Raw genomic sequence first — 22,340 nt, forward strand, 5'->3', positions numbered from 1 at the left:
AAAAAAAAAAAAAAAAGTCGATTTACGGGGCGGGGGGGGGGGGGAGGGCAAGCTGATAAGGGCTCTCCGTGGTGGAGAAGTTATGGTGCAGGCGTTAACAAAATCTTGGCAACTGTTGTTTGCAGAGCGGGACACTTGGCTCGGTCCTGCCCGCGCCGCCGCCGCCCGGCTGGGGAGCACCCGGCTGGGGAGCACCCGGCGGGGGAGCACCCGGCCCGGCGCGCAGCTCCCGCGGCAGGCGGGCTGCGGAAAGACGTCCTTCCCCGCAACGCCTCGCGAGGAAGTAGAGGAGAAGGGCAGCTTGCCCACACCCAAAATGGCGGCCGGCACGCCACGCGACCGCGCCTGCGCAGGGGTAAGCGTTCTGTGACACTAATTCCCCCTGGAGTGTCCTCCCCCGCCCCCCCCAGCAGCCCCCGCCCCCCTGCACCCACCAGCGCCCGGCCCCGACCTAGCCACCTGCGCCCGGAAGTGACGTGTCGGCGGCAGCGGTTCCCCCGCTGCATGATGGGAGAGTGTGTGGAGTGGGCGGGGGGTCTCGGCGGAGGAGGAGGTGGAGGCGGCGGCGGCGGCGGCGGAAGAGGGCGGAGGGTAATGGGATGGGGGTCCCGCGGCAGCGCTGAAACTCCGGGTGGGCGTCCATGGCGCTGCTTCGCTGACGGGGCTGGGAGCAGCCTGCCTTCCGCTCTCTCCAGCTCCGCGTCGGGCTAGCCGGTCCTTCCCCGGGGAGCCAGTTACTCCCCGGGCCCCTGAGCCATGCCCATCGCGGCCGCCCCGGGCGAGCCAGGTAAGCGCCTCCGCTCCGCGTCCCCGGCCGCGCGGGGGCCCCAGGGGGCGGGCGCCGGGCCCGGCCCACCGGCGGGACCGTCGCCCGGGCCGGGAGGACCTGCCTGCCGCGGAGCCTGGGACTGCGGGGCCGGGGACGGTGCCGGCTCTGCGGGCCTGCGGGCTCCGGACTGGGGCTCTGCCCTCTTCCGCGGCGGGTGCGGGGACGCCCGCGGCGGCCGCCAAGCGCACAGGCTCCCTGCCCGCCATCCCGGGCACCGGCCGGGGCAGCGTGAGCCCTTCCCACGTCCGCGGCCGCCGCCGGCTCGCCCTGCCCCTCCGCTTCCACCTGCCCGCAGCTCCGGCCGGCCGCTCCCTCCCTCCCTCCCGAGAAGTTTGGGGCTTTGCTCCGGTTTCCTCTTTTTTTTTTTTTTTCCCCTCCCCCTTCCTCGTGACAGGTGTAAACACTGCCTGCTTCTCCCAGGCCCGAGGCCGGCTGCGACCGGAGTGTGGCTGCTTCCGAGGGTCTCTGAAGCAAGCGGGTTTTGAGACCTCCCAACAGGCAGAGCTCATGCATCCCTTCCCGAAAGGGACCTTTTCTGCCCCTTTCTTGCACTTCTCGAGAAATATTCCGTGTCTGCTCCCCAGATTGCGTTCGCAAAGTTGGACCATTATTCTTCACGCGCCCGGTCTGGCAGGTGCAATGTCTTGCTCGGGCAGAGGACAGGAGTATAGGGTGAACGGTCCGAGGGTCTTTTCTCCCATTAAGAAAGTACCGAGTGGCTAGTTTTTTTTTTGTTGTTGTTGTTGTTGTTGTTTTGTTTTGTTTTTTTCTCCTAGAGGTTAATGCAAGTTTTAGCTCGGTTTCCCACCGAGCCTTCTCTTTGGGGGCCGAGGAAGGGACTAACTCACACTTGTAAGTGTTTCATTGGGGGCATCAGAAGGGGGACAAGTGAGACAAAAGCAGTGGTTCCGGTTCCAAAGTTCTCACTTTAGGGGAAGAAAAGTAAAACTTTGCTTTTGAGCTTTGATCTTCCCTCTTCGCTGGCTTTCACGGAGGGCTTTCTCCTCCTCCCAACTGGGGTTTTGTTTTTGTTTTTGTTTTTGTTTTGAGGGTGGGAGAGGGACACAGTTTGACCCCTGGTGTTACATTTAATTGTTATTCTCAGGTAGCCTTTGAGACATTGAAATGTAAGCCAGACTCCAGGGGAAACAAATGTTTCAACACTATTCCGTTGATCTAATTTGCAGTTTATCTACATTTGATATACTTTGCCGGCTTAAATTGTTGGCTTTCGTAGTAGTCATTCTTAACTCTTTGCAGAAGTATCTGTGTCTGTACAGAGTACCTATGGCAGCCTTGTGCATTTTGTCCATGAAGATATTGCAGATGGATTTAAAAATCTCGTATAAAAATATTCAGCCCAGTAAATGACACCTAGTAAATTCTCATTAGATCGAATTCCTTTATATATCAGTTAGATATATTAATTGACCTTCAAAGCATAGGTATATTTTAAAACCTTTAAAAAGCTCTTGTAAGAAATTCACTAGAATTCCCATAATATGTAGGGCATCTGTTTTTTCTGTTTTCTGATTTTTGACCTAGAGACTATTATGAAAATAATTCTGTATCAAATGTCTCCCTTATTGGATACTGAGTCCATAATTGCATTGATAAATTTTGCAGAATCCAGTTGTCTTTATCAAAATTTTGTGATCTAGATGAATCCTCTTATGAAACATCATTTAAAATTGTAATTTGTTTTACTTGCAGTTAGTTAAAAGTTACTCCAGAAAACAAATGAAATTTGAGTACCAAAGGTTTCATTTTTGTGTGAGATCCAAAGTGCTTCCCTTAACAGTCTAAAAAAAGTCTTTGAATAGCTTCTCATTGAGGAATTACCCCTTCTCTCCTAACCCTACTTCCCAAAACTCATGAAAGGAGGCCATTAAGTATTTAGGTATTTTTAAACTGTCATAAATCATTTAAATCGAATGTTTATATTGTAATTAACCTACAATTCCAAAGTTAAAAAATAAGTATTTTATTCTCTCTTAGCACTTTCAGTTCCTCTTTAACTAGGCTAGTGAACCTTTCCAGCCTGACTTAATAAGTATTTATAATTTTTACACAATTTGTAAAATGTCTGGCATTATATGGGATATGTGTGTGTGTGTGTATATATATATATGTATGTATGTGTATATATCTATATATGTCTCTCAATTCAATAATTAGTCTTTTCTCAGAGTGTGTGTTTGTAATACAATCACAGGTCCTTTTGCAACTTTATGATAATTGCTAGCACTAATTAATATACACTACTTACTATGAGTGTGAGATACTTATCTAAGCGATTTATATAGAGTATATTAATTCATTTAATCCTCATAACAACCCTATAAACTCGTAGGTGGTATTATCCCCATTTTTCAGTGAAGAAACTGAGGTACAGATGTTAAGCAACTTGCCCAGGGTGAAACAGCTGGTAACAGAACCAGAATATAGTATAGTTTTGCTTATCGTATTTATGTAGTTTTAATACAGTTTTTAAAACATGCAAAACTATACAATATATTTTCTGGGAATCTTGGAATAGGTAGCAAAAGTATAAAAACATTCATGGGAATGATAAATACCAAATGAGAATAAAAGTTACCGTTGAAGAACTGAAGAAGAATAAAGGATCTAGGAAGGGCCTTTGTTTTTGAACCATAGCTTTGCTGTTTTAAAAATAAATCTGTAGCAGATTTAGTAAAAGGGTACTTGATCATTCATTAATTTTTTTTCTAAACGTGTGTGCTTAAAATCATAATAAAATAAAAGATCGGGTTTATCATTTTAAAAATAAAGTATCACTTGTCTTTCAGCATTGTATATTTTAGAACAGGGAAGTAGCTAAGTAGCTAAGTGTTATTTTGTATTGACTTCCTTTTAAAATATATGAAGTTCCTCTGCAGTAACCTCCCTTGCCTGCCTGGCTCTCCTCTTAATCCTGCCAACCATCTCCAAAGCTCTGTATCACACTCTTAGTTTCTATTTCTGGCCTTAACCTGGGGATAAGGCTTATAGGTCTGGATTAGACCTATTCCCTAGGAAAAGGAAAAAGTCAGAAACTACACTGGGGAGGAAGCAGAGAGGTGGGGAGTCTGTGTTCATTAGTTTGGGGGAAATGAAAGAAGAAGGCAAGTAGATTTAATACTCCCTCCTTTCTTCCTCAATCACCACCATCCCTGTTTCAAATACTAACTTAAGTAAACCTTGCAGAGATAAATTGCTAGTAAATTAAAGGTTGTCTGTATGCTCAAAGCTTAATTTATAAGCACTGTTTTGGTGAATAGTTCTCAGAGGAAAATATAGTAGTGAATTAGAATAAATTCACTGTAGGTTCTATTTATGTAAATACTTACAATATGCTGTAAGCCATTTCAGCTAAATATCTAACACCGTGGTAGTCTCTTCCTTTGCTTCTTACTGCAATACGCGAGGCTTTATTCTAGATGCTGGGGATACTGAAATGAACAAAAAAGAAAAAAAATAGCCCTCATTGAGCTTTTCTTGTATTTGTGTGTGTGTATAGGGAAAAGAAAAAATAAAATATAGAGATGGCATATGATGTGAAGTGTCACAGAGAACAGTCCATTTGGAGGGATACCGGAGTACAGACTTTTTGTCTGAGACAGGAGTGGGAGGTGGTTGTTGTTGGGGTTTGCTGTTGTATGTTGGATGGAGTCAGAGAAAGCTTAAGACCTGAAGTTGGTGAGGAGAATATGAGCGAGAGCGGTAGGAGCAGAAGTATGCCTGGAATATGCAAAGCATTGCAAGGGGAAGAGTAGTATATGTGATCACAGAGTTAGAGGGTGAGAGGGCAGTGTGCAGGGCTTTGTAGAAATTCTAATGACTTTGGCTTTTTACTGTGTGAAATGGGAGGCCATTGCAGGACTTTTGAGTAGAGATGTGACATAATCTATGTTTTAAAAGGATCCGGCTGGGGAAGAAAAAAAGGATCTGGCTGGCTGCTGTACGAAAAATAGACTAAAGGAGTGCAGGAGTGGAAGCAGGAAGATTCCATTAAGAGGTGGTTACAGAGATATGGACAGTTTCTTGAATTGGAACCTCTAGTAATTTCCCCATCGCTAAATTCAAAAGATTTCCCTTCTGAAAATTCAAGGCCCTCATAGCCTACTTTTTGAGCATACTGCCTACTTCCTTCATATATCCCGCATTCTAACCAAACTCTATTAATGTGACTTACTGTTCTTTGACACTTGCCCCATACTTTATTTTTAGTGTCTGCTGTTACTTGTATCAGTTAAAAGCCTTTTCATTTCAAATTCTATCTCCATGAAGCTTTTTCTCATTTTTGCCATTCTTCCTCTTTCCAATCAAGTAAGGTCTTTCTTTTTCTTAGAATCCTTATAACTGCATTTTACTTCATTTGATGTTTATATTCTGGTTTGTGTTAATTACTTTTATTTTTCTCTTATGTGTTGTTCCCCTTAAATAATCGTAGTTTACTTTAAGATTGTGACTCCTTTTACTCCTTTCTGCCTCTTATAGAACCTAGCACAGTTTTGTATGTAGTAGATGCTCAGAAATAGTGGGTATATATACTTTAATTTTTAAAAGTAGTCTTTTATTACAGGAGCATTGTAGAAAATTGGCAAGCAAAAAAAATTAAAAAAAAAAAAAACAAGAGGAAAAGAAAATCACATTCCTGCTGCTCAGAAACCCCCCCGTTAACAGTTTTGTAGATTGTTTTGTGTTAATCAACTAATCTCCTCTTACCATTTTAGAAAATTTTCATCTAAACTAATATTCAGGGCTTTATTCAAATTCTTCCCCAGGTAACCCAGAAATATCCCTTTATAGCTGATTTGCCCAAATCAGCATCCACTGCACGTTGTATTTTATTTTTCTGGTTATTAAAATTATGAAAGGATAATGTGTTTTTTAGAGAATATTTGGAAAATATGGAAAAGTGTAAAGAAAACTGGTATGTCCCTTGATGGCAGGGACCCATCTGTTTTAATGCCTAGCAGAGTAGCACTTAATAAATACATGTTAAAAGGAATAATATGTGTTAAAAGGAATATTAGTCATCACACTACAAAGAGATAACTAAAATTTTGGATTGCATTCCATTGTTTCCCCCTGTGGGTATGAGTGTCATATACACATGTACGTATGAATCATGTTGTATCTTGGTCAACAAGTTTGTGATCTTTGACTTTGTTTTTGGTTCTTTCTGTAGGACTGAGTCTTAGATGCGGCGTTACTAAAAGAAAGGGAAAGCCGGTTGCTTTCCAAGCGGTTCTAATAAAATCACTTACCTACAAGGAGTGTTTGAGAGTACCTGTCTTCCTTTAATCTCCTCAGGTGATGAGTAAAAATGCAGTTTTTAAACTGTTTACCTGAATTTTTATTTTGTATTTAGGCTTTTCAGCAGTATGGAATATTTGCATAATTTAAACATTTTTTGAAAAGTTTAAATACGAGATGTGTCCTTATTTGATATGCAGTTAAAATTGCTTAATGCTGTGTTGTTTTAAAAATAACTGATTATGTTAGTAAGCTATTTAAGTACAGGAAATACAGTATTATTTTCTGGAACTATGTTGTGCAGTACAATAACTTCTAGCACATGTGGAACTTTTAACAAAGCTAGTCCAAAGTAGATGTGTTCTACATGTAAAAAACACACCGACACTAATGTTAAGATACATGTTTTAGGTTGGTTACATGTTAAAATAATATTTTAGATGCTTTGGGTTAAGCAAAATATAATTTCATCTGCTTTTTAAATTGATTGTTAGAAAAGTTAAAATTGTATATGTGGCTCATAGCGTATTTCAGTTGGACTGTCGTGCTCTAGAGCCTGACACTGACTTGTTTTTACGTATGGAAAAGAAACGTAAGATTAACTTCACTCTTCTGAAAAGCAGTAAGTTTTTAAAAACCAACTTCTTACATTTCGATATGTCAGTATATTTTTCATAGGATATACAGTTTGCAGTCATCTTTCAAATTATAAGTGTCTGATTATAGACTATAACTTACTGCAGGTCTTATGCTGTCAAAGAAATATATACAGGAAGACTTGGAGAAGGGTGTTAGGAATTTATCTGAGAAATTGATCCCTCATCTAAGAATTGAAGAACATGTAGGAATGTTTTAGGCATTGGGACTGCAGGTACAAAGGCCCTGTGGCACAAAAGAATGCATGCTTTCAGTAAATGAAAGAGGGCCTAGTTTAGAGTATTGGAAACAATAGAGGAAGGGAAGAGGAGGAGGTGACTGAAGAGATGGTAATGGCTTATATAGACTTTATTAAAGATTTTTTTTTTTAAATCTTTAGGGCAGCCCCGGTGGCGCAGCAGTTTAGCGCCGCCTGCAGCCTGGGGTGTGATCCTGGAGACCCGGGATCGAGTCCCACGTCGGGCTCCCTGCATGGAGCCTGCTTCTCCCTCTGCCTGTGTCTCTGCCTCTCTCTCTCTCTCTCTGAATAAATAAATAAATAAATCTTAAAAAAAAAAATCTTTATCACAAGCAGGGAATCAGTGTGATCAGATTGACTTTTTAAAAGATTACTTAGGTTGTGCATGATTGCTTACCAGTCAGGAAGAGGCTGTTTAAGTGATAATGGCAGCTTAGACTGGAACAAGTCACAGAAGGTGAAAGGAAGTACAGATATTCTAGAATTGAGGGATTTATGAGATACAAATCATTCTTTAGAAGATAGGGGAAGGTGAGGAGCTTTGTCAAGGGTGGTTCTTATGTTTCTGATTTAGTAACTAGGTGGGTGGAGGGGCCATTCCCTGAGTTAGAGCACCCTGGAAAAGGACTAGATTTGAGGAAGAAAAGCTTTGAGTTTTCTTCCTGTTAAGCTCAGTTTGAGTTGAAGAATTCAAGTGCAGAGAACTAGTAGAGAGTTGGCCTGGCAGGTCTGGAGCTCTGGTTTGAGAGCAGGGTTGTAGGAATAAATCTGGGAGTCCTAGAACGTGGTAATTAAAGCCTTAGGTGGATGAGATTGTTTAGGGGGGACGTTGAATAAGAAGAGAGCCTGCACGAAACCTGGAAGAACCTACACTACTAATTTGGATATGTTTCATACTTAACAAGAAAATGTAAATTTGTTTTGAGACCTACTTGTAAAGTGAAAGTAAAGAGTAAATTAGATCAAGTAAGTTAAATATTTCTGTTTGAAGTGTGTAATCGAGCAAATAATCTAACACAATGCTTATTTGATTATTTGGAAACATACCTTTTTCCTGCATCAGAAAACAAGCTGGGCTTCCCTTCTGAACACGCTGAAAAAAATTATGAATAACTATTGGTTCTTTTTGTTAACATTACCAGAACTAAGGAAAAATTATGTAATTCTCTCCATAAATACTGTAATTGTCTCCATAAATTTTGAAACTCACTTTTAATTTTTTTTAACAAAACAACTTAAAAAAATTATTGGATAATTCTGCAATATGATAAAATGTATATGCCTCAAACCAAAAATCATTATTTTAATTTAGGGGGAATAGTAATGCCCGCTGTCACCATTACTAGTAGATTTGGTATTGGAGGCATTAACCAGCACAGTCAATAAGGAAAAAGACATAAGAATTGGAAAGGAAATGATCAGACTACTCCAGTTTGCTTATGATGTGATGGTATACTTTACAAGTAATAGGAGCTTTCAATTTTATAAGTAGCACTTAGCAGTTAGAAAATAGAAGAGGAGACCCCATTTTACATGAGCAGCAAAAAAAAAAAAAAAAAAAAACCTAACAAGTTTAACAACAAATGTAAAAATCCTACATTGCTAACATTGGATTTTTCTGTTGCATTAAATAACAATTTTGTGTTTAGATAACAGAGGATATCATTCCTAGTTCACATCTTCTTATTCTTTAAATGTTAATTTTAAATGATACTTTCCAAAGCAAGACTTCTAGGAGTAGGATCTTTAATATTTGCATATTTCTTAATGAGACCAAAGAAATAAAATGAATACTGTTTCTGCCTCACGCACCCTCCCAGGTGGGTATTTTTTTTGTTGTTTTCTTCTTAGTCATTGCTTATGTTTTGTAGTATTTTCTATTTTGCTATAGTTAATCATCTCTCATCTCAATTGTTCATTATTTGGATGCAGAAATGTTGACCTGGAGTATTTTCAGGTAAAACACTTCTGCTATAGTGACACTCAGAATCTGAAGCATTGATTTATTTTCTTAAAACTTTTTTTTTAGTAGCTATTTATAAAATTAATGAACCTACATTAAGAAATAAATTAACTCTTTTTGCACCAAATTTTTTTTTAAGATTTTATTTATTTATTCATGAGAGACACAGAGAGAGAGGGACAGAGACACAGACCAAGGAGAAGCAGGCTCCATCCAGGAAGCCCAATGTGTGGGACTCGATCCCGGGACTCCAGGATCACGCCCTGGGCTGAAGGCAGGTGCCAAACCGCTGAGCCACCCAGGGATGCCCTGAATATTTTTAATAGTATCTTTGCTTCTTAAAAAAAAAAATCATACCAAGAGTTTCAGGTATAACATTCATATTTTCTCTTCCCAAAACCCAAACTGGAATGTTTGAATATTCATTACTTTTTTTAAAAAAATATTCATTACTTTTTACCTATAGTTAAGTCCTCATTACTTCATCCTCCTTTCGTATTTCAGACTTATCCCTCTATATCATAATGAGCTAGCAGATGATAGCTTTCTGTCTCATTAGGTTTCAGAAGTTTACTTGCAACACAGTGCAAGCGTCACACCTAAATAGTACAGATTTTAATCAGATTATCAGTGACCTTGGTTTCTGGAAGTAGAGAAGAGTTTCTGTTGTTGCTGTTCACATTCATTTCTTAATATTCAATAGCAAGTGGAACCGATTAAATTTTTAAACATGGTTTTATTTTTACCAAGAATTCTATTAACATTTAAATTATGTACATAATTGTATCTGTTTCCAGGATTATTACAGTAATTCAAATTTGATCCTTTAAGGAAATTTTCCAAGTTTTATTTTTAAGAAAAGTATCAAAAATTTTGTTGTGAACTCTTTAAAAAATTTTTTTAAGATTTTATTTATTTGACAGAGAGCAAGCACAAGCAGGGGGAGTGGCAGGGAGAGGGAGAAGCAGGCTTCCCACTGAGCAGGGAATTCAACGTGGGCCCCATCCCAGGACTCTGGGATCATGACCTGAGCCAAAGGCAGGTGCTTAACCAACTGAGCCAACCGGGCACCCCTTTCTTTTATAAATCTTGAGTGTGAAATTTCTTTGTGATATTCTCAGGTAAATTTTAGAAATGTTTGTACAATCAGATCATTGTAAGTAAAGGAAAACATTTTATAAGAAAAATGACAATTTCATTGATTTATCTCCATCAGTGTGTTCAGCAGTGAAGTTTGCAGGCATTTATGTCAACCCCAAAGTTATAAAGTCCAGTAACATTCTTATCTTCTGGAAACTTAACTCAGTGTTTCTCCAGCTTTACTGACAATCAGCATCATCTTTGAAACTTTAAAAAAAAAAAATACAGATCTTCAGGTCCACCTGTTCTATTAAAAAGGAAAAACTTAATACAAAGCTAAGATTGAGTAACATTGGTTTATAGGCTACTAGAGGAGAAAAACATGGAAACAAATTTGATTTACTCTGTCAAATGTAATAAAAGAGGTAGATATAAAGAAGGATTAATTGATTTAGAAAGGCAAACTAACATAATGAAAAGAACAGTGGTTGTAATGTTAAGGCCCTACTTTATGTACTTACACTTTGTGAGACCTTGAGCAGATTATTTGACCTCTCTGAGCATGTTTTTTTCCTCTACAAAAATAGATGGTTGAGATTAAGTTGGATCATGTATGAATAGTACCTAGCATAGTACCTATGACTTAATAACTTGATAAGTATTGGTGGATCTCACTTCACAGAAAACTTCATGCCTGGATAGGGTTTGAAAGTGTAGTAAGTGGGCTATCTGAATAGGTAACAATAGGAAGTTAGAAAAAATGATGTATGACAACCTAGAGGTAACAGAGCCAGTGGAGGAACCAGGGGTTAGTTTTGTCTGATTGGTACAAAGAGAGAGTATCTTAGTCATGTTGGATAAGATAGGTGTTTCAAATAGACTGTAGTAATCCCAGCCAGAAATAATGAGGCCCTGACATAAGCTATTGGTTGTGGGATGTTAAAATAAATACAGTAAGAAATATAAAAGACCTCATTTATGGTTGATTTAATTTGTGGGATGGGGGTGGGATGGGGGCAGAGGGAAAACAGGGCTAACCCTCAGATTTCTGGGCTTTGGATTTAGAATGTTATATGGGGGGGCACCTGGGTGGCTCAGTGGTTGAGTGTCCATCTTTTGTTCGCGTCTTGGTCCTGGAGTCTGCCTCTCTGTATGTCTCTCATGAATAAATAAAACAGGAAGGAAGGAAGGGAGGGAGGGAGTGAGGGAAAGAAAGAAAGAAAAGAAAAGAAAAGAAAGAAAGAAAAGAAAAGAAAGAAAGAAAGAAAGAAAGAAAGAAAGAAAGAAAGAAAGAAAGAAAGAAAGAAAGAAAGAAAGAAGAGAAAAGAAAGGGAGGGAGGGAGGGAAAAGAAAAAAAAGAAAGAAAAAAAAAAAGAAAAGAAAGAAAGAAAGAAAGAAAGAAAAGAAAGAAAGAAAAAGAAAAGAGTTGTATAAGAACAAGTGGTTTCTGTTCTTTTTTTTTGGGGGGGGGGTCCAGTTTCTGTTGTTTTGAGTAGAGGTTGATTGACTTCAGTTTTGGAATTGGAACATATGAAATATCTTAAGGACATCCAAGTGGAGATATTCAGAAAGGCATTTAGGTAGACAGATCTGGAGGTTAGAGAGCCTGTAAGTAGATAGTGGTTTTAGCATTCTGAACATATAAAAAGAAAAGGTGGTTGAGAACCCTCTGGGATAAGAATATGGGGAGACCAAGGCCTGAGGAACACTGAAATTTAAGAGACCAGCAGAAGAAGCAGATTCATTGAAGGAGAAAGGCTATGATAAGAGGAGAATCAAGAGAGACTGCCTTTCAGAAAATGCTTTTTTTTTTTTAACTTAAAAATGTGTTTTAGGGGCACCTGTGTGGCTCAGTCGGTTAAGCATCTGCCTTCACCTCAGGTCATGATCTTGGGGTCCTGGTATCCAGCACCTTGTTGAGCTCCCTGCTCAGCAGGGAGTCTGTTTCTCCCTCTCCCTATGCTGCTCCCCCTGTTCATATTCTCTCTCACTCGATCTCAAGTAAAAAAATCTTTATTAAAAGTGTTTTAGACACATTTCCCAATTAATATTGTAGCTTTATCTTTTTTTTAGTGGCCATAGTTTTTATTTACCCTATTCCTTATTTTCTTTTAATAATTAATTAATTTATTTATTTACTTACTTGACAGAGAGAGAGCACACAAAGATAGGAAGTGGCAGGCAGAGGGAGGAGCAGAAGATTCCCTGCCTAGCAGGGAGCCCTATGCCAGGCTGGATCCTGGGACCTTAGGATCATGACCTGAGCCAAAGACAGTCATTTAATTGACTGAGCGCCCCTACCCTATTTCTTATTGATAAATATTTCAGTTATTTTCAGTTAACTTTTTAAACAATGCAGGAATTAACATTTATGTGGAGTGATCTTTGGATGGTTGTATGATTGTTTCTATAGGATACATTCTTGTGGATGAAATTGTTTAGTCCAAAAACTGTGCATTAAAATTTTTTGTATATTGCAGAATTACCTGGAGTATGAACCAACATGTAGTCCCACCAATAGTATCTTTAATTTTATCCTTAAAGTGGCTTGCTTTGTAGATTGAGGGTAGTATGAATTTGAAAAAATGATAGTATTTGTTATTACTTTATGTAAAATTCTGTGAAGAGAAAAGGAACACTTTCACTTTATCAAATTACTTGGCTCATTCAAATAATGTAATTTAAGAATGCATTTTGTCCCTGTAAGCACCAGATCAAGGAGGAGTTCTTTGTTTTGAAAGAAGCTCTGTTCCCTCCTCTTATATGCTGGAAGCAGTAATTGGATTTAGAGGAAGTGGATCAGAAGGAAAGGGAGTGATAGTATTATTGTGAGGGAGATTAAACCTTGAACAAAATTGATGCATGCAAACAATTCTTGTTGTGGTAGACATACATTACTAATACAAATTCTGTGTTAAGATTTTGTACAGAGATATTTTGAGATTTTTTTCTTGTCGTAGCAAACTTTAAGCAATGACTACAAGACTGTAAAATGATTCCTATAAAAGTGATCATAGGAGAATTGATGTCTTAGAAAATACCCAGAATATGCAGGAGTTTTAAGTCGCCTTAAATTGTGCTACTTACGTACTTTAAAGGTGAAAAACTATGGACAAATTTCAAATTTTTTTTAAAAAATTTTTATTTATTTATGATAGGCATCACACAGAGAGAGAGAGAGAGGCAGAGACATAGGCAGAGGGAGAAGCAGGCTCCATGCACCGGGAGCCCGACGTGGGATTCGATCCCGGGTCTCCAGGATCGCGCCCTGGGCCAAAGGCAGGCGCCAAACCACTGTGCCACCCAGGGATCCCCAAATTTCAAATTTTTTTATTGACATTATTCATAACATCTATATAGAAGGACCTGCGTTTCCCTAACCTCAGTGATACTAATAGTATTTAGGGGAAATTGACTTTTAGTTTTGTTCATTTTCTTTAAATTCTTCAGTGTCCTTTTTGTCTTTTTTTTATTATTATTATTTTTTACTTTGGGTTATGACCTATTTCTGGTTTATAAAATTTAGGTTTATAAAATCAATTTAGGGGATCCTGACCAACTTTTAAGAAAAAGTGAAATAGAACTAAAAATATCAAGAGTACCCAGAGAGTAAGGGTAAGTACTAGTTGGTGAAATTCTGTTTGCCCTTTACCCTTTCTACCTCTCAGGGGAAAGTAAAACTTTAAACCAAGGAACAACACAATTAAAAGGTCAACCACCTAGAATTTGTTTGCTATGGGAATTCCTTCCATAATTTCCATGAAGGTTATCAGTACTGTGGGACCTACTTGTGGCATTACCTGGGTATATCACAACATACACTCTTGAGCACTGTTTTGGAATGTGTTTACGTTTGATTTTTCACATATACAAAGCTTTTGTTTTATAATCACCCCAAGAACGTCCTTATATGTTATTATTTGTGGATGATGTATGATTATCTTTAAGCCTGGTTCATTATCTGGTTTCCTTCTCCCATGTTTCTAGGTTATCTTTTTCTCAATTGATGGGTGGTCAGAGAAGAAATTAACAGATAGCATTTAGCAAAGATAATTTGTGAGGTAAATCTGCTGTTGCATAGGACATATTTAAAGGCCAAATTTGTGAGTTATAGATTATGTAGGACACTGCCTGCATCCCTTTTTCATTAGCTCAGGTGATTGAATTCTAACTGCATTTGGTTGCAGTTTTAGAACCTTTACTAGATGTTTTTTTCTCTAAAAGATGAGTTCTCCTGGTGGGATTTATAATATATAGAGTAGCAGTGTCAAGAAGGGTAGCTGCCAAAGGCCTGAACAATTTGAGTTACAGACTAGAGTGGGGTCTTTCGTTTTGAAAGTCCATAAAGTAGGTCTTGTGGTTTTGGTTTTTATTTTTTTCAGAATACCATGGGATCTTGAGGTTTAACTCATCAGTCTTGACCAGAATTTAAATCTAAAGCTTTACAGCTAGAAATTTCTTTCAAAACATGTCAGCTATTCATGCTGGCTGATTGCAAATCTGTGGGAAATTTTACATGGAGTATTAAAGTTTCTGGGAACAGAGAACAAGAGCAGGGGAAATTAGTTGGGCCATCCAGAGTCATATCACGCTCTGGAGACACCAGCTGACACTTCCACTTATGGTGAGAAACTGCTTCAAATCAAAGCAGAAAGTCGTACTGGCTGGTCTGTTAAACACATACATGAACAAAAATTTGTCCTTTAGCTGTTTGGTTTTTTTCCCCCTAGTTTGCATATAAACACTACCCTGCTCAACATATTCTTTTTTTTCAGACAGGTGCAGCACAAATGATTGGACTTGCTTTCTTTTGCACATGTTACATCTCAGACCAGCCTCCCAGATCATATTTACTTACCTTGACTGAACTTCGATGTTTTCTAACTTACTTGGTGGAGCACCAGAGCGAGGGTTATAGAAATCTAGTGGGAGGTGGAGAAGGAGACAGTTCACAAGTGGTCAGTGGGGTAATGCCCCAGCAAGAACAGTAATAGGGTATTCAGTTCCTACCGTGCACCAGGCCCTGAGCTGCAGTGGTCAACAGCAGAGGCCTGTTCCGGCACAGTATTTCCAGTCTTTTGAGCTCAAGTAAAGTATCTCTTGCAAGTGTAGTTTCAGTGGAGTGGTAGGATGGAAGCCAGATTGTTCTGGGTTGAGGAGTGAGTGGGAGGCTAGGAAGTAGAGATAGCCAATAGAGCCCTTTGAAGAAGCTTGGTGGTGAGGAGGAGGAGAGCTAGAAGGGCACAGAAGGGAGGAGTTTGTTTTGTTTTGCTCTGATTTGTTTAAGGTTGGAAGACTCTGGAACATTTACAGGTTGGTGAGAAAGCATCAGTAGTAATGGAGAAATTCAAAGGGTCCCCTGAGCAAGCAATTGAGAAAGAGAACAGAAAGTCCAGAGGTTATCTGTAGACAATATGGTAGATATAAGCAAGATTTGAGTGAAAGGACTTGAAACTGAAGTAGTTCTGCTTTTAGATTCTGTTTTTGTCGTAAAGTTTCAGGGATGTTAAGGAGGAAATTAGAGTGGCTAATTTATTCTGTAACTGTGTAATAAGAGCAGAGAGTACTAGGGAAAAAAACTGTTTCCCAGGGCTAATGCATCCATTCTCACCACTGCTTCTGTTTTGTTGTCTTTGTTAGCAACAGTTATCCAATATCATTTATCCAATTTCAAGTTGAAGTACATTTTGGGGAATAAAAGCTAGTAATCTCTCAAATATGGTCAGTTGATATGATGAATTAAAGATAAAATAATTTCAAAAGTTTTTATTTATCTTGTTTAATTTTTACTGTGCAGCTAGAAAAACACAAAATGCCTTATGGATTTACATAAAAGAAAAGCTCTTAGGAATTTTTGAAAACTACCTTCTGTAAAATGATAACTTTTATTGCTACTTAGCAACATTCATTGAAGAGTGTGAGTTGCTGCTCATATTGTCATTTAGGTTATAGGTATGATATTTGTACTTTTGTGAATCATCGTTATTGACATCAAAATCAGGAAGATAGAAAATTTGGTTGTCACTTTTTGGCAATCTGGCCTTTTGAGGGTGATCAACTTAGTTATAAAGATATTTTGCTGCTTGTTTCTTTACATTTTTACCATTGTATACATTAATACTAAAAAGACATTCACCTCTTGGCATTTTTGTTGGTTATTAGCTTGTAAGCATCTTTTTTCCTCTTTCAAACTATCGTGAAAGTTTCAGAAACCTTTTTCTTAACTCAGAAAACTTTAAGGGATGATTCTTGTAATTCTAGTATTTGCTCTCAATTATTTCTGCAGTAAGATATTTTTCAAGTATTTTATTAGCTTGTGACTGATTCACCACTTAGTAGTTACACTACCATGAGGGATTATTTAACCTCTGTAAGCGTTTATCTGTAAAATGAAGATAATCCCTACCACATAGCATAGTATGAGGAGTAAATGAGATAATTCACAAATGCTTTTCATATAGTATCAGCACATAGTAAGTGTTTAATAAATGTTACCTTGATATTGGTGTGAGCAGAAGAAAGTGCTTGGACTCTACTGTTGGTTCAACAAATGTTTTAAATAATACTGTATGTAATGCAGTTGATGACATGTTGACATATTGATATAGCTGATGTCTATAATGTCTTGCGTTTTTGTTCTTAAGTCAGCAAGTTCAAATCATATCTCTTAAAAATATTTGTCTTTAGAATTATGGAAGTTTGATTAAAGAGCCTTGAAGTTTGCAGCCTATGTTGAAGGGAATCTTAGAAACAAATCACAACAACATAACGCTTCTCAATTTTTTACTAAAAAGCATCTATTTTTAGGGGCTTTCCTTGTTTTGTTAGCCACCATAGAGCTAATACAATATGCTGAGGAGAAATCACTCAAAAAGAGAAAATGAAAATTACCATTTTTGTAGATTTTCAATTTTAGAAGCATGAAAACTTTCGTGACATCATGCATGGTCCAGTTGTCTCTAGATGGTTTGGAAAACCAGAAAGTTAACTAAAATCCCTATCTTCATATCACTCAGAATAAGGGCTCTTTCTGAGACAAGATGACCTAAACTGAATGTAGGCTGGGCAGATTCATTGGCAGTATATTTTTATAGTATCTTAAAACTCCTGTGAAGATATTACAGTAAAGATTTGAATAATTTGAACTACTGCAATAGCAGGCAACATTTGTAATGCAAATCGATGTTGTTAATTGCTTGTGTAACATTTTCATTCATTTTTCTAAAGAAAATACACATTTTTTCCCATCACTCACCCAAATGATTTGACAAGTGACTCATTAAAAACCTCAGACATCATGATAAAAAGGTAGCAGGGTTCTTTTGCGTGTGATCCATTAACTAAACCTCGCTAGTGTGGTTTGTGCTACTTAGAGCTTGTAGCACAATTTACATGGTTGTTTGTCTTTTTTCTTTTTTCTTTTCTTACCACCATCCTTCTGCTTGTTTGTGTTCTCCTTTACTTACCCCCACCTCCATTCCAGTCCTATAAAAATAAGTTTGGAGTGAAAGGTTCTCAGTAAAGCTGGGGATTATATAATCTAGATATGCTTATCTGGCCTTCAGAGTTGATGTACACATTGATGCAGCTTGATCAGTGCCCTGTAAAACGTAGGAGTTTCTCTCTCTGGTGAGTTTTTAGCTTATCTGGAAGGTTCTCTCAGTGTTTGGGAAATTTCTAAAGGGCTGCTTAGAGACCCCACCACTACCACCAAATGTGAGCCCAGAGACCCTTAGGACAGTTAATACTTTGTGTGGATGATGGAGGATAGAGGGGTGATCACGAATTAACTCTATCCTAGAGGAGTATGTAAAATCCTTTGCATCCCAACTAGGTAGTTTTTTAGAAGCCTTTATTCTTGTGGTCTTTTCTCTAAATGGATAATATCTACAGCTGCTTTACTTCAAGTTGCTTGTGAGAACTCTGGGTTGTATTGTCCTCATCAAAACCTCCATCTTTTAATAAGCTACTACTAGTCCCTTGAGTTGGTTCAGAGGCTGTGGTCTCAGTCCTTCAACCTTGGGCATTGTTTCATATTTTCCAGGGGTGGGTTAGAGAGATTGGCAATAAAATCAATGTCTTGTATCTTTAGTGCAGCTAGGAATATTTTTCTTAAGTGACTTATTCTTTCAGTGACCTTTTAAAGTATATGCAGAGTCATGTGAATGTTTTTGGCAACTAAGCAAACATTGGCTTAGATTTTTGTTAAAGGTAGATTATGGTTTGAACCACAAACTTGGTGAAAGTTAAAAAGTAATGATAGTTGATAACTTGCTGAGGTACAGAATGTGCCAGGTACTGAAGGTCTGTTATCTGTAATCCTCACAACAGCATTGAAAGGGAGGAACTGCTAGCCCCTTTTTATAGATAGGACACCGAAGCTCAAGGAGGGCAAACTCACATAATTAGTAAATGAGGAAACTGGAATCTGAACCTAGGATCTCTTTGACTCCAAATCCAAGATCTTTCTCCTGTACCATGCTGCCTTTTGAGACAAACGCATATTACCTTAAATCCCAGAATTAGGAAAAGTATAAATAAGCAAAACTTTTTTTTGATAAATGGTATGCTTATTATTATGATCCCATATGCATTCACTTTAACGTAGTTGTTAAATGTGTTGATTTTCTGAGAAACACGTTTTGTTTTTTATTGTTACATACACAGAACAAATGTACGAGTCTTAGTACATTGTTCATATATGTAAAATATATATGTACCTGTGTAACTAGTATTCTCATCAAGAGATAATAACATTATTAGCACCCTGGGGCTCTTTTATGCCCCCTTCCAGTCAGTACTGTACCTGCTATAGGTACCCCTGTTCTGAATTATCCCCGTAGATTCGTTTTGCCTATTTTGAACTTCCCAGAAATGGAATCGCAATATGTGTTTTGCGTGTATATCTGGCTTCTTTCACACATCATGTCTGTGATAGTCATCCATGTTGCATGTAATAATAACTCATAATGTACTCCATTGTATGTGTATACCATGGTTCGTTTTAACCAGTCTGCTGATGGACACTTGGGTTATTTTTAATGAAGAATAAAGTTATCATGGGGGCGCCTGGGTGGCTCAGTTGGTTGGGCATCTGCCTTCATCTCAGGTCCTGATCTCAGGGTCCTGGGATTGAGCCCCGCACTGGACTCTCTGCTCTGCTTCTGCAGAGTCTGCTTCTCCCTCTGCCTCTGCCTGCTGCTTCCCCTGCCTGTGCACGCATGCATACTCACTCTTTCTCTCTCTGTCAAATAGTCTTTAAAAAAAAAGTTATTATGAACAGTCCTGTACATGCCTTTCAATGCACACATGTACTCACTTCTGTGGAGTATAGACCTGGTACAGTTTTAGTAAGTACTGCCAAACAGTTTTCCAAATAAGTATACCAGTTTCCAGTTTACACTCCAGCCATTAAAATAAGAGAGTACCAGTTGTTCCATATTGTTGCCATTGGTAGCTGTGGTTAATATTGTTTTGTTCTAATTTTATCTGTTCTGGTGGGTGTATAATAGTGTCTTCTTGGGGCTTTCATGTGCATTTTTCCCTGACGACTTTTCAGATAGTTATTGGCTATTTGTGTAATCTCTTTTGTGATTTACCTGTTCAAAATATTTTGGTCATTTTTCTGTTGAGTTGTCTCACCTTGATTTGTAGGAATTCTTTATATATACTGGATATGAGTTCTTTTACAGTTACATGTAGCACAGAGTTCTTCTCCCAGTCAGTGGCTTGCCTTTTCACTCTCTCAATGTTGTTCTTTAGGTAACAGGAATTTTAAATCTTAATGAAGTCCAATTTACCATTTTCTCTTTTATGATTACTGCCTTCTGTGTCTTATTTAAAACACCTTGCCTTCCCTAAGGTCTCGAAAATAATCTAAGTTATCTTCTAGAAGGTTGATTATTTTTACCTTTCACATTTAGGCCTACAATCTGTCTGGAGCTGATTTTTGTATAAGGTACTAGGTAGAATCAAAGATTGAGTCCACCTGTATAGACATTCACTTAATCTAGCACCATTTGTTGAAAAAAAAAAAGGCTTGTCCTTTCCCCCTCCACACCGCAGTGGCATCTTTGTTATCACATGACATGTAGCTTTAAACAAGTCTTGATATCTGGTAATTTAAGTGCTTCAGCTTTGTTCCTTTAGGGAAACTATTTTTAAATTGCCAGATAGTCTTAAATGATAGTGAGCCCCATTCCTCCTCATTCCTCTGCGTTCCCAACCCTTCCTTTCCACTTGACCCCAGAGCTTTCAACTTATAGACCTACCAACTCTTCTTTTCCATGACCATTTCAGACTTGAGGCTAGAACTCCTTAAGCAGGTACAACTTCTTTTCTTATGAGAGATTAGTATTGAATCACTTTCATCCATTGTATGCCTTGTTACCCTGGCTGCTATTCTGGCACAGGACTCAGGGTTCCACAGCTGATTGCTACTAGGCTTCTGGATTCTTCCCCTGGTTCCTTTCTAGTGGACTCCTATAAAAGAATTACCAAACCCAAGATCCTTTGATTTTCATAGTCTGTAGCCCTGAAGGTCTTCTTTGGCTTGCATTTTTATTTTACTATTTTTCACTTATATTGTCCCCTAGTCTCTGTTCTAAGGGTGTGATTTCCCATGAACAGACTCTGAAGTGCAGGTAGTCTGCCAAATTCTCTATCTGCATGCTCTAACTTTAGGATACCCCATTTATTACCCATGAAAGCCTACTTTTTGTGTATAATATGGTTTGAATCTTTTCTAGATACCCTCATTACTTGTTTACTCCACTTTATGAGGTCTTGGAATAAGCAGGCATAAAACTGGGAAGTTGAACACACCCTTTTACACACACACGCACATGTGTGCATGTACTTGTTTTGATTATAAAGAAATTAGACAACTGATTAGAACTCCTTGTGGTATGAAGTAAGAGTCCATTAAGACAGCTGAAGAGACATTAAAGTTGCTGTGTGCCAGGCACAGTATTAAGGTAGCTCATCTATCTCTTATTCCGGTTAAGTAAGAATAGCTATTTAAAGTCCATATTTTCTGTTAAAAAAAAAAAAGAAGTAGATTTGTCTAAGTCAAACTTAGTATGCGAATTCATCAAATACTTCAATTAACAAATAATACTTCAACTAAAAAATTTTACTGAGTTGCCCTGGACACTGAAGAATTTTCTGAAAAGTTCCAAGCCTCCTCCACACTGGCTGGTTGGCATTCTTGACTGAAACTTGAGAGTGACATTCTCTTAAATCGTTGAAGGATGAATTGGACCAAAGGCAAGACCTGCAGGAAGGGAATCTGTAGCCCAAGTTCTTCCCATCAGTATGTGACACAGTTTAGAGAAATAAGGAAATGTTCATAGTCAGGGAGGCTGACAGAGCCTATTGTATCTAGAAGGAGAAAGAGAATACTTTGTCAAGATGTGGCAGGAAGGACTATTTTTTGTATTGTTGGTGTGATTATAAAGTTGCTGATTCAGAAATACAAAAACCTGTACATAAATGTTGTTAGCATCTTTAATATGTATACTATTTAAATATACTATTGGTACATATATTAAGGTTATGTTTATGTAAAGTTTAGGTACTACTTAAAATAATAAAGTATAGGAAATAACCCATATGTCATTCAGTTGATGAGTGAGAGAACAAACTGGTATATCTGTACTATAGAATACTAGTTAGCCATAAAAATAATTGACCTATTGATACATGTAATAACCAGGATGGACCGTAAGGGCATTATATTTAGTGAAAAAAGTCAACTTCAAGAAGTTGCATACTGTATAATTTCATTTACATAACACTTTTGAAATGACAGAACTATGCAGACAGAAAATAGATCAGTGGTTGGCCAGGGATAGGGTGGGGGAGAAGGAGCAATTCTGTATCTTGATAATTGTAGTTACAAAGATTTGGGGATCCCTGGGTGGCGCAGCGGTTTGGCGCCTGCCTTTGGCCCAGGGCGCGATCCTGGATACCTGGGATCGAATCCCACGTCGGGCTCCCGGTGCATGGAGCCTGCTTCTCCCTCTGCCTGTGTCTCTGCCTCTCTCTCTCTCTGTGTGTGTGACTATCATAAATAAATAAAAAAAAAAAAAAAAAAAAAAACAAAGATTTGTACATGGGATCAAGTTAAACAGAACTACACACAAAAGCTTTTTTTTTTTTTTCTTTTTTTTTTAAGGTGAAGACTGAATAAGGACTGCAGTCTAGGTAATAGTAATGTTTCAACAAGGTCAGTTTCCAGGTTTGCTATTGTCCTAGAGCTATATAAGATTCACCATTAGGGGGAGCTAGATGAAGGCTATACATATGGT

General features: G+C 38.4%; 1 protein-coding gene and 1 long non-coding RNA gene across 8 annotated transcripts in view; one reads left to right on the top strand and one right to left on the bottom strand.

Moving 5' to 3' along the window:
* The first annotated feature begins 550 nt into the window (after positions 1-550).
* Positions 551-22,340, top strand: part of AFTPH (aftiphilin) — a 66,852-nt gene continuing 45,062 nt past the window's right edge. The window contains exons 1-2 of one of the 7 annotated variants that reach the window (XM_038551442.1): positions 551-787; positions 6,024-6,148. The gene's annotated coding sequence lies outside the window, so the exon portion shown is untranslated. Of the gene's footprint in view, positions 788-6,023; positions 6,149-21,200; positions 21,344-22,207; positions 22,259-22,340 lie in introns of those variants that run through there. The other 6 variants (XM_038551441.1, XR_005366151.1, XM_038551439.1 and 3 more) reach the window with 6 other exon arrangements.
* Positions 10,022-15,290, bottom strand: LOC119873696. The gene is made up of 3 exons (XR_005366152.1): positions 15,040-15,290; positions 14,888-14,951; positions 10,022-10,296 (listed from the first exon to the last, which is right to left on the bottom strand). It is a non-coding gene; the product is annotated as an uncharacterized LOC119873696 (long non-coding RNA).

Source organism: Canis lupus, chromosome 10 (genome assembly GCF_011100685.1).
Source record: "Canis lupus familiaris isolate Mischka breed German Shepherd chromosome 10, alternate assembly UU_Cfam_GSD_1.0, whole genome shotgun sequence".
In the NCBI taxonomy this organism is placed as follows: domain Eukaryota; kingdom Metazoa; phylum Chordata; class Mammalia; order Carnivora; family Canidae; genus Canis; species Canis lupus.